Here is a 13,214-nt window from a genome sequence, read left to right as displayed (position 1 = left end):
AGCCATGTTTGTGAATGTTTGTGGGGACCGAAGCATGAGGATTTGCCTCAGTTCAACCCCACCTTCTTGTTCTAGTGTGGTTTTTTCCGCTTTCTACACATAAAATGATGTCAAAATACCCTATAAACCTATCCAATTATGCACTATTTAAACGGGGAAGGGTAGAGGAGTTGAAATATGTCTAAATGCCGTGTGAAATGATGGAAAAGTTGCTGATTTCTATGCATAGCATTTAGGACGTATGATAATTAAACTTAAGAGCTTAGTAGCATGAGGATCACCTCGGTGCTAGGCCCATGCAATGAAGCACGAACGGCAGTTGGAAACCATTAAAAGGATGTTTTTGCACTTGTGCACGATACTGTTTTACTAAATGTTTGAGCACTAGGCATCCACCAAATGCATGGAGCATGAAAAAGAATTTAAAAGTATCAGTGATCAGCTCCTGGACATGCATTGCAATTGGTTTATGAGGATATGACCTACGTTGAGAGGCAGTGAGATACCCATGCTGTAGGCTAGTCGTGGGATCCTAAAGGGGAAATCAAGTAAGGACAATGGTACATTCCTGGACACGCTTATTGGGTACCTTGAGCGACGTTTGTGCGAAATGTCTAAATGTTGAGCGACGCATCGAGGGGCCAATCCTCAAGGTGTAGGAGAGTCACAGAGGGTTGACGGCATTCAGCCGTAGGAGGAACCGCATGTGTATGTGATTCGAGCCTTTTGGCTATGTGAAAGGGACTCCTCTGAGGAGTAATATTGGGTTAGGATCAGTTGGACTACAACGTATTACAAACGCAATGTTTAGGAAGGCAGAGATTTTTATAGACGCTCCTGGCCGCGAGGCCGAGGGGTTGTCTTGTGCGTAGTGACGAGGCCCGGCTAGTGCATGAGCCAGTGCCGGCCCGTTTTTAGGTCCATCATAGGCACTTGAGGATCTTGTACGGTCCACAATACCTTGGATTTAGCTTCTTGCAATCTCCTAAGGATATGGAACTCTTCCTTGGGCGTACACGAATGAAGACCATGTCTCCTTCTTCGAAGACTCTATCTTGACACTTCAAATCCGCGTATGCCTTCTTTCTATCCTTGGCGGCTTGGATGTCATGTCTTATTGACTTTATTTGGTCATCCATCTCTTCCAACATCTACCTTGAAGCTTCAACCCTCAAGGTTGGATCTGAGAAGTTTAGGGGGCTTCGACAGTCATGACCGTACAATACTTGGAAAGGGGTCATCTGAATGCTTTATTGGTAAGAAGCATTGTAGGCAAATTCAACCAAAGGCAAGTATTGAATCCACCTTTTCGGCTCACGACAGCAGTATGCCCTAAGCATATCCTCGATGATTTGATTGACTCACTTTGTTTGGCCATCTGTTTGGGGATGGTAAGCTGTGCTAAAATAGAGTTGAGTCCCAATGGCTTCAAAGATAGCTCTCCATAGGTGTGATGTGAAGAGAGAATCACGATCACTAATGATTATTCTAGGTAGCCCATGTATCTTGAATATCTCCTTAATAAACAATCTTGCAATGTCCGAGGCTTTATAGTTTGTCTTTACTGGAATAAGGTGTGCAATCTTAGTTAGCATGTCAGCCACAACCATGACGGAGTTGTATCCTCCCTGAACTTGGGATAGGCCAACAACAAAGTCCATACTGATGAATTCCCATTTCATTTGGGGAATGTCAACAAGTGATTGCAGCTTTCCTGGCATCTTGACATGTTCGGCTTTGATAGGTTGACAAGACAAACACTCGGTGACATATTTGAGAACGTCACCTTTAAGCCTCTCCCAATGGTAGCTCTTTCTAACTGCATTGAGAGTCTTGGCATAGCCAGGATGTCCTGAGAAAGGGGAATCATGAGCTTCCCACAATATCTTCTGCTTAAGTGACTGACTTGCCGGTATACACAGCCTCGTTCTATAGTAGACAAGTCCACTATTGATAGAGAATTTATGATACTTAGCATGCAGCTTTTGGTTCTGATCCTTGATAGAGAGATCTCCCTTAGCATCGTTTGGTAGGCTGGATCATGACATGCATCCTCTCTAGCTAACTCAAGTATTGAATTGTTTGGCATAGATACTTTTGTAGCTAGAGATCTAGCTGTTGATGGATTTTGCAGGATTAGAAAATTAAGGAATGCCTTGCGACTGAGTGCATCGGCAACTACATTCTCTTTTCCAGGTCAGTACTTGATCTCAAAGTCATACTCCTCTAGCACTTCAATCCACCAACGTTGCCTCATGTTGAGCTCATTCTGGGTAAAGATCCACTTGAGACTCTTATGATCAATTACTAGGATTAACTTGTTACCCAACAGGTAGTGTCTCCAGAGTTTTAGAGCATGGATGATAGCTAATAATTCCAGATCATGGGTAGCATAGTTCTTCTCATGACTCTTTAGTTTCCTTGAAGAGTAGGCTACAGGATGGATTTCCTGCATGAGCACACATCCTAAGGCAAGTGCGCTAGCATCAGTTACTACCTCCAACTCCTTATTGAGGTCTGGAAGATTTAGGATAGGTGCTGATACCAAACTTTTCTTCAATCTGTCGAAGCTAGTTTGTTTGGGAGTTGACCATGCAATGGATGTTTGCTTCTTTAGTAAGTCCGTCAGAGGTGTTGCAATCAAAGCATAGTTTTTGATGAAAACCCTATACCATCCTATCAATCTAAGAAAGCTGCATATTTCTTTGACAGTTGTTGGTATTGGCCATTCGAGCACATCTCTGACCTTGGCTGGGTCTACTGAGATTCCTTCTGTTGATACGATGAATCCCAGATATTCAATCTGACGTTTGAAGAATGAACACTTCTTCATCTTAGCATACAACTTATGTGACCTCATTGTCCCAAGGTCAATCCGAAGTTGGGTCTCATGATCTTCCTCCTATTTGGAATAGACTAAAGTGTTGTCGAAGAAGACGAGCACGAAGTCATCAAGATATGGCCTAAAGATATCCTGCATTAACCTGTTGAAAGTGGCAGGTGCATTCGTAAGCCCGAATGACATAACTAGGAACTCAAAGTGCCCATATCTTGTATTGAAGGCCGTCTTTGGGATATCTTCTTCCTTGATCCTTATCTGATAGTAACCCGACCTGAGATCGATCTTGAAGAAGATCTTTGCACCTTGAAGACGATCAAGAAGCTCATCTATTTTCTAGGAATAGGGTACTTGTTTTTGACAGTCGATTGATTCAACCCTCTGTAATCAATACATAGTCGAAGTGTTCCATCTTTCTTTTTCTGGAACAGTACTGGAGCTCCCCATGGTGAACTGCTAGGACGGATGTAGCCCTGATCTAGCAGTTGCTTGAGTTGTTCCTTCAACTCAATTGCTTCCGGTATAGGCATCCTATAAGGTCTCTTTGCAATTGGCGCAGCTCCTGGTACTAACTTAATCTCATGATCCACTTCTCTTTGAGGCGGAAGTTCTGTCAACTCTTCAGGAAATACATCCACGTATTCATTTAGCCAAGAAGGTCCTTCACTAGACTCTTGCTTCTGATCTAACTTGTTGAGCTTAATCAAGTAGACAAGTAATCCTTTTCTGACTCCTTTTATGATCGGAGATGCTTTGGTCAATTGGATTTTTGGATTTTCAGCCTCACCTTGAGTTGTGACTAATTCCCTTTCAGAGTTTCGAAAGGAAACTTGGCCCTTCCCACAATGAATGTGGGCGTCATTAGGCTTAAGCCAATCCATTCCGAGTAGACACTCATGGATACCTAACTTCGTGACTTTGAATTTGACCAAAGTCGTTTTTTCTCCCAGAAAGAATTCCACCTTAACAGTTTGCTTGGTACAAGTAACCTCATGACCATTTGCCAATTCCACAAGCAAAATAGGTGCTTCTACTGTGGCTATTCCTAGTCTTTTTGCACAAGCTGGTAAGATAAAGGAATGTGTACTGCCACAATCAATCAAGGTCTTGAAACTTTTACCTTGATAGTCCAATGGTGTCTGAATCACCGAGAACTCGCGATTCGGCCCTTTCTTATGTAGAGCGGCATGGACTGTCGCCCTTTCAAATTCTGCTTCCATGGTCGGATATTCTTCTTCTTCGCACAATTGCCTATTGGCAATGTAGGCGGTTCTTCCTCAGCCTCGGGTAGCGGCTCCCTGACCATGGCTCGTTCCTTGAAAAGGTGCTTGGCAATGTCCTCCTCCAAGCTTGGGACATTGTCTCTTGAAATGACCAGGCTCGTTGCAGTGGAAACAATGGAGGTTTCAGCTATTGCTTTGAGTAGGAACAAAGTTGTTGACATTGTTAGTTCTTGCTTTCTTTCTTTGTCCCTGATTCTGACCTTGAACTCTCCTCATTTGAGGCCTGAATGCTCCTCTATTCGGGTCATTATAAGACCAAGTTTTGTTACCCCTTGGTCTAGCCTGCACCTCTTGAATTATAGGCGCAGCTCGAATGAGAGTGTCTTGAAGATCTGCTGGACACATAGATTCGAGACGGGTGTTTACTAGTGGATTTAAACCAGCACAAAATTTTGACACCTGCTGTGTCATGTCCATCTGTGGCGCATACTTAAGAAGTCAGAAACATTTAGAGTAATATGCGTCAAGAGTGAGTTCCAGCTGCTTTAGCTCCTAGAACTCATTCATTTTCTACGTGCAATATGCAGGTGGTAAGTATCTTCCCTGCACAAATTTCTTCACTTCTCCCAGGCACCTTAAGTTCATATGTTATCCCAATTTATTGATCGGTCTTTTGCTTTCAAGCAATTATCTTTACCCAATAAAGATACTATGTTAGGATGATTATTCATCCTCTTGCAAGATAGCTCGCGTAAGAATATGCCAACCTCATTCCGAGGAATTTGGCCATTTCCTTGTGATCAATTCACAAGATCGTGTGACTCTACTACTTGTTGCACAAGTGTCATATCAAGCTATGGGACTATTTACCCTTCGAATGGAGTCACGAAACAATCTGTTCTTGATTACTTTAGGTGGACATTGCCAGTCCTAGGGCTCTAAGTTCCATCTTTTTAGCGAAAAATTCTTAGGGACAAACCCTAGATCACTTCTCAAGTATGTTCCAATGTCCCTACATTCCGTGAATGTGGGCAATTCTTTAGGGTATAGGAGTTCTAGCCTTGGCAATACGAGTGACTAGGTCATGTGTTAACTCCTAGTTAGTTCTTTGGAATTGAATTAATTCTTCCTAAGCGAGTCCCTTCGTGGTTTTTAGGTTTTTAGGTTTAAGCCAACTTGTTTAATTCTTGAAGATGATTACACTATCATTTCCATAAACACATGACTCATCGTCTACGCGTAAGTTAATTTTTAACCCTAACTTTTTGGTTTAAGATCAAGCATAGGTTAGATTATAGCCCAATTCCAATTAATCACCCTATAACTTATGAACAAGATTCATGCTAAAACATGCAGCCTTTTACTAATAATTATGCAATTGAAAAACGATAATTGACTAGTGTTATGCAACGTAAGAATCATTTCATGCCTTGCAATTTCCTATGGGTTATTAGCACTTTCCATAATAAGTTATTTCAAAGAAGATATGTCCTAATACTGTGACATGTAGTTTATACTCCCATGTCTAAGCGGAGTGCGCTATCTTAATTCCTTTTTGTAAATATGGATATTAATCTAAGTTCAATTCATTGAAATGCACAAAAGCTACTTGCTAGAAATGCATATCAATTTTCTGCTCACTTTATTTTGTTCATTTTATTGAAAATACTAATGACCGAACTTGTTCGTCGTAAGCTAATTCTTTTAAACTAACCAAAATATCTAAGAGGGAAAATGCATCCTATCTCCAAAAATCATCCACGCACATAAAATTATAACAACCTAAAAATAAAAATAAGGAAGGGAAACCTGGACTTGTGGTGAGATGTCCACGTGGATGCTAGGAGACGATCCTCCTGCGGTTGCGCCTTGGGCTTTCTTAGGAGCCATTTGGAATTCAGCCTTTTCGCCTTGGGTGCAAAGCTACGATCTTGTCCATCTCCTTCTTACGCGAACACCTTTAGTGAATTGGGGGAAGGGATTTAGGGGGAATTAAGGCGAAATTGGGTGGAAGAATCTTGGAGGGTAGGGGATATAAGAACGGTGATAGGGCTTTGGGAAAGGGCCACAAGAAAAGATTTTTAAGGGTTTTGGATTGCGGGGGTGGGGAAAACCCACAAGAAGGGTTTTAAAACCCGAGGAGGAGGGAATTTATCAAAAATCTTTGGAAGGCATTTTGAAGGCCCGCACGAAAAGAGGGAAAAAGGGTATAGAAGACCCTTTAGGATATAGGAAATCCTTTTATGGGAAAAAAGGCCTAAAGAGCCCTCAAGAGGATTTATGGTATGGGGAAAAAAAGGGGCTATAAGCCCTTGGGAGGATTTAAGGTATGGGGAGAAAAAGGGGCTTATAGAGCCCTTAGGGGGACTTTGATGTGAGGGGGGGGAAAAAGGGGCTTAAAGACTACTTAGAGGCCCTTCAAGGAAAATTTGGGGGGGAAAGGGGGCTTAAGAAGCCCCCTTAGAAGCTTCAAAGAGCTTCTGCACGTGGAGGGCAAGGGAGGCATAATCCGACGGTGGTTTCATGGGCCAGCTGGCGGATGGTAGGTAGCAGGGCGGCCTCTTACGATCCTCTACTTCCTCCTTCATGGCAACAGCTCAACTTTCCCATGGCGGAATGGCACCGTCGCTCCACGGTAGAAGAATTTCTCCTCCAGCTCTCGATGGCAGCACAACGTCCTCTCTCTCTCACGGTGGCGCCCACCTCTCTCACCCTTGCACAACGTCTCGACTATTCATTCTTCCCCCTTAAGGCTCCCCATAGCTATGAGTTTTATAGGGAGAGGGAGAGGTTCCTCCCTCCCCTACGCGGCATCGGGCATGGCCGCCTTCCCTCTGCAAGCTCCAGCAAGGAGCTTGCACATACATGCTATTCCCCTCCCCTCCAGCATGACTGTCGGTTGGGGGGTAAGGGGAATAAATTTTTTTAAAAAATTCCATTATGCAATTCAATTATCCTTTATGGAGGCAGTTCACGCATGAAGTTCAGAATGTTACATCCACCCAAAGTATGAGAGTGGACAACGCCCCGATAATGAATGCCCAGGTTTTGAAAATAGTCCTACATGGAAAAGATGCATAAATCATGTTTTAATTCATGTAGGGAAACTTAAATGCATTGTAAAATTTATGTACTCATTCGATTTACAAAGTTTAGTTGCATGACGAGTACTTGCATTTCCATGGTCAAGGGTAGTTGCATTTTTTGAACATATGATGTAGAAGTTAAAAGATAGATTTGTGCAAAGGCGCCCTTGTGGCATCACACAAAGGACAGGGCATATAATACATAATACACTTATGTAATAATTTCCTAGTTGTGACTCGTGTATAAGATAATCGTAGACGGCCATTAAATGATGTCCGAATAGTTGCAATGCATGGAAATGATTTATGTACTTTGCAAATCGCATGCAATGATGGTTATATTCTAGGTTGGGTTAAGTGCTAAAGGAAGGATTAAATCAATGCTGGATTCATGGCATCTGATCATGAAAGAATGATACACCCATGCATGGATTTCTTTTATCAAAGTTTGAATTCGGGAAAGGATGCATCTTCATTAAAATACTAAAGCTCGAATGGATGCATAAAACGTAGGGTTTATAAGAATAGTTCTGAATGTCAATCAATATCACATAGGGCAAGAAAAAGAAATATCACTATAGATCCTATAGTTGCATAAAGGAAAAAGGTTTATGGTCTTGAAATTGCATATTCGCATGGAATGATACATCTCATACATCTTGTAGTTATTTACATCTTCTAGGGAAAGTATTTGCATCTTTAAGGAAAAGATCACCTTTAATCATAAGACAATTAGATCAATAAGGTAGATCACATGTAATCATGTAACTCACATGAGATTCATAAAGGCGTGAATAGTTAGCATACGACGAACACCTCAATGTGCTGGGTTAGGTTAAGTTATGTTAAAATTTTGCCTAGTATCGCACTTAGGATGCCGATCTAATATTTCCGATCTCAAAGGTCCTAACCACATTCTCGAAATATTAGGATTATCTAGTCACCTGTGCAAGAACGATCTAGGGTTCTCACCCTAAGGATCAGTTGTCCAAATGCTAGACTCCAACAAGGAATTTAGGGACCCTAGGGCCAAAACATTTATCAAGCCTAGTAGGGTTAGGGATTTGGATTGGGTCAATAGGACTCCCAAACCCCATATCTTGATCAAAGGTATTCTTGATCAAGAAATACCGTATGAAGAAAGATATAATCCCCACAAGTTAGGTATTGACACCTATCCTGTGCAACAAGCTGCAACGTCATATGCTCTTGTGTCTAAATCACAAAATAGCACTGCTATACCTTAGACCAAGTTTGATGATTTCTAATTACAAGTCTAGTTTTCTAGAAATTGAGTAGTCGTCCTGCTTCAACACTCTTCCTTGAAGACTGATTTGTGAAGCTAGGGTAGTAATGAATTTCCAAGAAAGCAATTGACCAACCAAGTTAGGGCGACAAGGTTGCCCAAGATTTATTGACCATAATATAAGGAAACCTAAGGTAGTGACAATTTGGGTTAACTGGGTATAAACCCTAACCCAAGGAAAAAGGGTAATAAAGCAACTTAGCTTACGAAACCCTTGGGATCTTGCCAAGTCGCGATTGATCCAGGATCGAATGCTGGAAGCATTCGGGGAGAAGGAATGACACCTTAGGAGTTGGCCGTACAAAAGACCACTGGAATGTTCGTGATTGTACACTTAGGTGCACTGTTTGTACTTCTTTGCTCAAGGAACTAATTCAGAAAAAAACAATTAATGCTTCAGGTTAAAAGCCTCGAGAGAGAGGCAGTACCAATTACCTCCGACTATCTGCTGCCAGACCCTATCCAAGGGGGTATTTAGCCGCGCCGGGTACGTGGACCGACTCACTACGAGAGGTCTCTCCGTGGGTACTATTTGGAGCAGGAGGATGCTTGGGTGCTAGGGGAGGCTCTGGCCTTAAATTCCTTGCCGTCGGTTCCTACACAAGAGGCCGACGTGACTCAAGATGGGATCTCGAGGCCCGCATACTAGTCAACGGGTGGAACTTGGAATAGAAATCCCTGAGGATTGTTGGGATAGCCTTCAGGCACGTCTATTTGATGTATTCCAAAGACTGATAAATAAAGATCAAATGCTAAAAAAGGAACTTTCTTGACATTGTTTTTCTGTGTTAGTGTCTAAGTTACGTAAAGGAACTAGTGGATAAATGATTAATTAAGGAAGCTGTTTTTGCTTGTCAAACTAAATGTGGTAGGTAATTAGATAACTAAAGCAACCCGAGAAAAGTGCGATGGACATGACCCTGGGTCCGTCCTACGGAAGGGTGGTCCTAGCTGGTCGGGAACTTTTGTCAAAGGAAATTGACAGCGAGGTAACAATGACCTAGAATTTATAGAGCTAGAGTCCTGATTTATGCTGTTTTAGGGGAATGGAACGGGACTATGCCTTACGAGTAGAGAGGTCGAGCTTCGCATCCCTCTCATTTTCCATTCTCCTTGAACCAAGTGCAGTATTAATCCGCTTCGACCTTGATGTTTCTACACAGAGTGGTTCGTCTGGGGTTCGATGCTAGCTACCTCCTAGAAACTTGACCATTAGGAAAACCCTGATTCAGGTCGGTCCTAAGTGGGAATGGCTAGATGCTTCTGTTTCATGGTGGCAGACTCGAGAAGACCTTGATCGGAAACCCCGTGACACTCCTTGTGAGTGTCGGGCGATGCTTTCTAGACTCTCTTCTCGATGGGCTGCTAAGACGTGTCCTACAAGTGGACAGGGGGACACGTTACAAGATCACTATCCAATATAACAAGTGGAATCATATCCGAATGTCAATGGACATGTTACATCATCCAATGCCTTGTCCTTTCCTTTATCCATGTCCAATCTTCTTCTCACACCTACATATCCCTATTAGTGGATTAAGATCCATACCTACATAGTGTACCTATCCAAGGACTCATACTAGTAGATACATCATACGTAGGTCCACTAGTAGTAGTCTATATCTTGCATTCCATTTTTACCATATGTACTTGTGAAGAGTCATCATGAACTATTAATTTCTTAGCACCATATCAGGATACTAGCTCGTCAAATAACACATCATGACTTATCAAAGTCTCATGAATAGATGGAACATAGCATTTTTAAGTCTTTCGTTCTTGTGAGTAACCAATAAATACAACCTTCACTACTTTTGGATCAAGCTTCTTTTGTTTCTCATTAGATAAAGCACATATGGAATGCTACCAAACACTTTCAAGTGTTTAATATCAGGCTTAAATCCATGAAGTTGCTCATATGGTTTCTTCTCATGTGTATGCCAGCTACTACAAGTGTCCAATTCATAACATAAACATCGGTTAGAACTACTTCTACCCATGAGAGAGGCATATCTTTCTCATTTAGCATTGCCTTGTTGGTTGCTTCCATAATGACCCTATTTTTCCATTCAACCACACCGTTTTACTATGGAGTATAACTGCATGTCAATTGTATCCTGATCCCATGCTCAATCAAGTACCTGTCAAATCCTTTAACACATATTCACCACCACCATTAGATCCTAAGCATCATACATAACAGTTGAGCTCTTTCTGTGCATGACATTTGGAATCCCCATACATCCGAGTAAGCTGTAGGGTCTACTATTGTTCCATGTATGTTTAATAGAGGAAAACAAGGCTTGTTTTTCAAACTAACATGCTGAAATGCCTATCCCGAATTGGCATATTTGAATTTTTGCAGACCCAAAACAATCTCCTTATGGTGCATATTTTTTAGCATTTGTATATCAATGTGTCCAATGCATTTATGTAAGATATCTTTGTATTTGACACTTATATCATCATGAGAAAACATTGCAACTTTTAGTTTTTAGGAATGTTTGCAATCAATGTGAACATTCTAGCATGTCGTTTTCCCTTTGCAATCAGCTTGTAACCTCTTCCATATTCCTCTACAAGTCATACAACTTTGTTAAAGTTTACTTACAAGTTTCCCTCACCCATCTAGACAATTGATAATAAATTCTTTGTGATTGATGGAACATGCAAAACATCATGTAATTTCTCCTTTTCACCATCATGCATGACCACTAGAACAACTCATGTATGAACTATGTCATGCCAAGTGTAATCTCCAGTGCATATGTGGCCATTTATACCTATGTTCATTTCATCAAACCGCTCTCCATGTGATATCATGTGGTTTGATGCTCTTGTATCGATATACCATCTATCATCTAATTTCTCCTATTGAGTAGCCTTCTTCCATATATAAGTCATGGCAAGTAACCTTTCACAACTCTCATGCTCTAAATGACAAGATAAGGCATAGTGACCTTACTGTTTGTCTCTTTGATTTTCTTGCTTTTTCCAAAATTCTTTAGCAATGTGGCCATACTTGCCACAATAGCAACAATCCTTATCCTTATTTGCATTTTCATAAAAAGTCTCTAATTACCAAGATTCTCTACCTCTAGAGTCCGCTCTCCCCCTTACTCAAGAGTATCCACCACCTTGAGCATTATTGCCTTGTTTATTTTTCATATGTTGAGATACATTTTTTTGAGTCCCTCTACCACGGAAGAAACCCCTCCCACAACTGTCATGGCCTCTATAATTATTGTAGAACACTACATCTCTGCTTTTAAAGCTACTTGAGCTAGTAGCCAAATCCAATTTCACCTCCTCATGAATAAGCAATGAGACTAACTCATTAAAATATGGCATTTTAAATCTCATTGAAATAGACATGTAAAATGACTTGTATTTCGGTCCTAGACCCTTCAAGGTCATTGCAACCAAATCCTCATCCTCTACTTCGGTTCCAATAGTTTCCAATTGATCTAAAATGGTTTTTATCTTTGTTACACAATCTTGAATAGAGCGTGCTTTCCTCTCTATGGTATTGAATATGCACTTGTATTAGTACCATAATATCTCAACTAGATATTCCAAGCACTTTCCCATACTCTCACCTTCCTACCACTTCACATCTCAGTGCATTGTTACCAAGAATACCTCCCTTTAACATTGTACCATCCACTTACCCTCAAGCCACTTTGCATCATGAAGCTTCATTACAAGGCATGCCACCCTTTAACATATTTCCCTCTACCTTTCCGCACTAAGCACATTATTTCCCACTGGGACAGCTATGATGCGCATCCCCCTCACTATCCCCACTCAAATACATCCTTCGACCTCACAATTCATAATCTACATTAGCGTCACATCTAAAATATAAAGTGATAGCCAATGTTAAACTTTGCAGGCTCTTTCCATCCAAGCATGATGTGCCCTTAGTTGTTTAGCAGTTGGTTGAGTCTTTTGAGGAAGCTTGGGCTTAGCTTTAGCACCTGTTACACCAAATCCCAATAGCCTCTCTCAATGAGAAAGTTTCTCATACAAAATTTTCAAATAGCATAGTTGTTATTATCTAGCTTCTCACCCACTATTTGAGTGATATGTTCTGACCTTTCAACATTTTCCATGATGATAGTTCTATGTATCCATTGGAGTCTTAACAATCAATGCCTCTCTCCCTGCAAAAACCAAGTCAATCTTTCATTGATCAAGATATATTTGTATAGTATCCAGAAAACACAAGTACATCTATTTACACTGTACAATCTATTTAATTTAGATCATCTGAGCATATTTCAAACATGGGTGTTCCAAAACTTTCATTATGGATGCATAGATACCTCACCATTAAAGTAGGATACTCTTAGTCCACTAACTTTATGGTAGTAAACTTTGCAATAACTAGTAAATTCCATCTCAAGGCTTGTCAAAAAAATTCTCCAAACATGTGGCAAAACATCTAGCAATAATATCATGGCTTGTCAAAAAACTTCTCCAAACATGTGGCAAAACATCTAGCGATAATATCATATATTCATGTGGACTTCATCTCCTGCATACCCCTTATGTAAATAATACATCTAATTGTAGACAAACAAGAAATTTGAAACTAATAGTCTTTGAATGGCTAGCAATATATTCTTTGCTAAAACAAGAGAATCTTTAGCTCAAACTTGCCTTAGAACATTTCTGACATGTACCATAACCATTGGGGCTCAATGCAGGGGCATATGAGCATGAATAGTTGCTCATACAACTAGTAGCAATGCTAA

The sequence above is a fragment of the Lygodium microphyllum genome, chromosome 6, assembly GCF_053477565.2.
Source record: "Lygodium microphyllum isolate KBCC chromosome 6, Lygodium_microphyllum_v1.1.10, whole genome shotgun sequence".
NCBI classification, from domain to species: Eukaryota; Viridiplantae; Streptophyta; class Polypodiopsida; order Schizaeales; family Lygodiaceae; genus Lygodium; species Lygodium microphyllum.
This window is presented reverse-complemented; position numbering follows the sequence as displayed.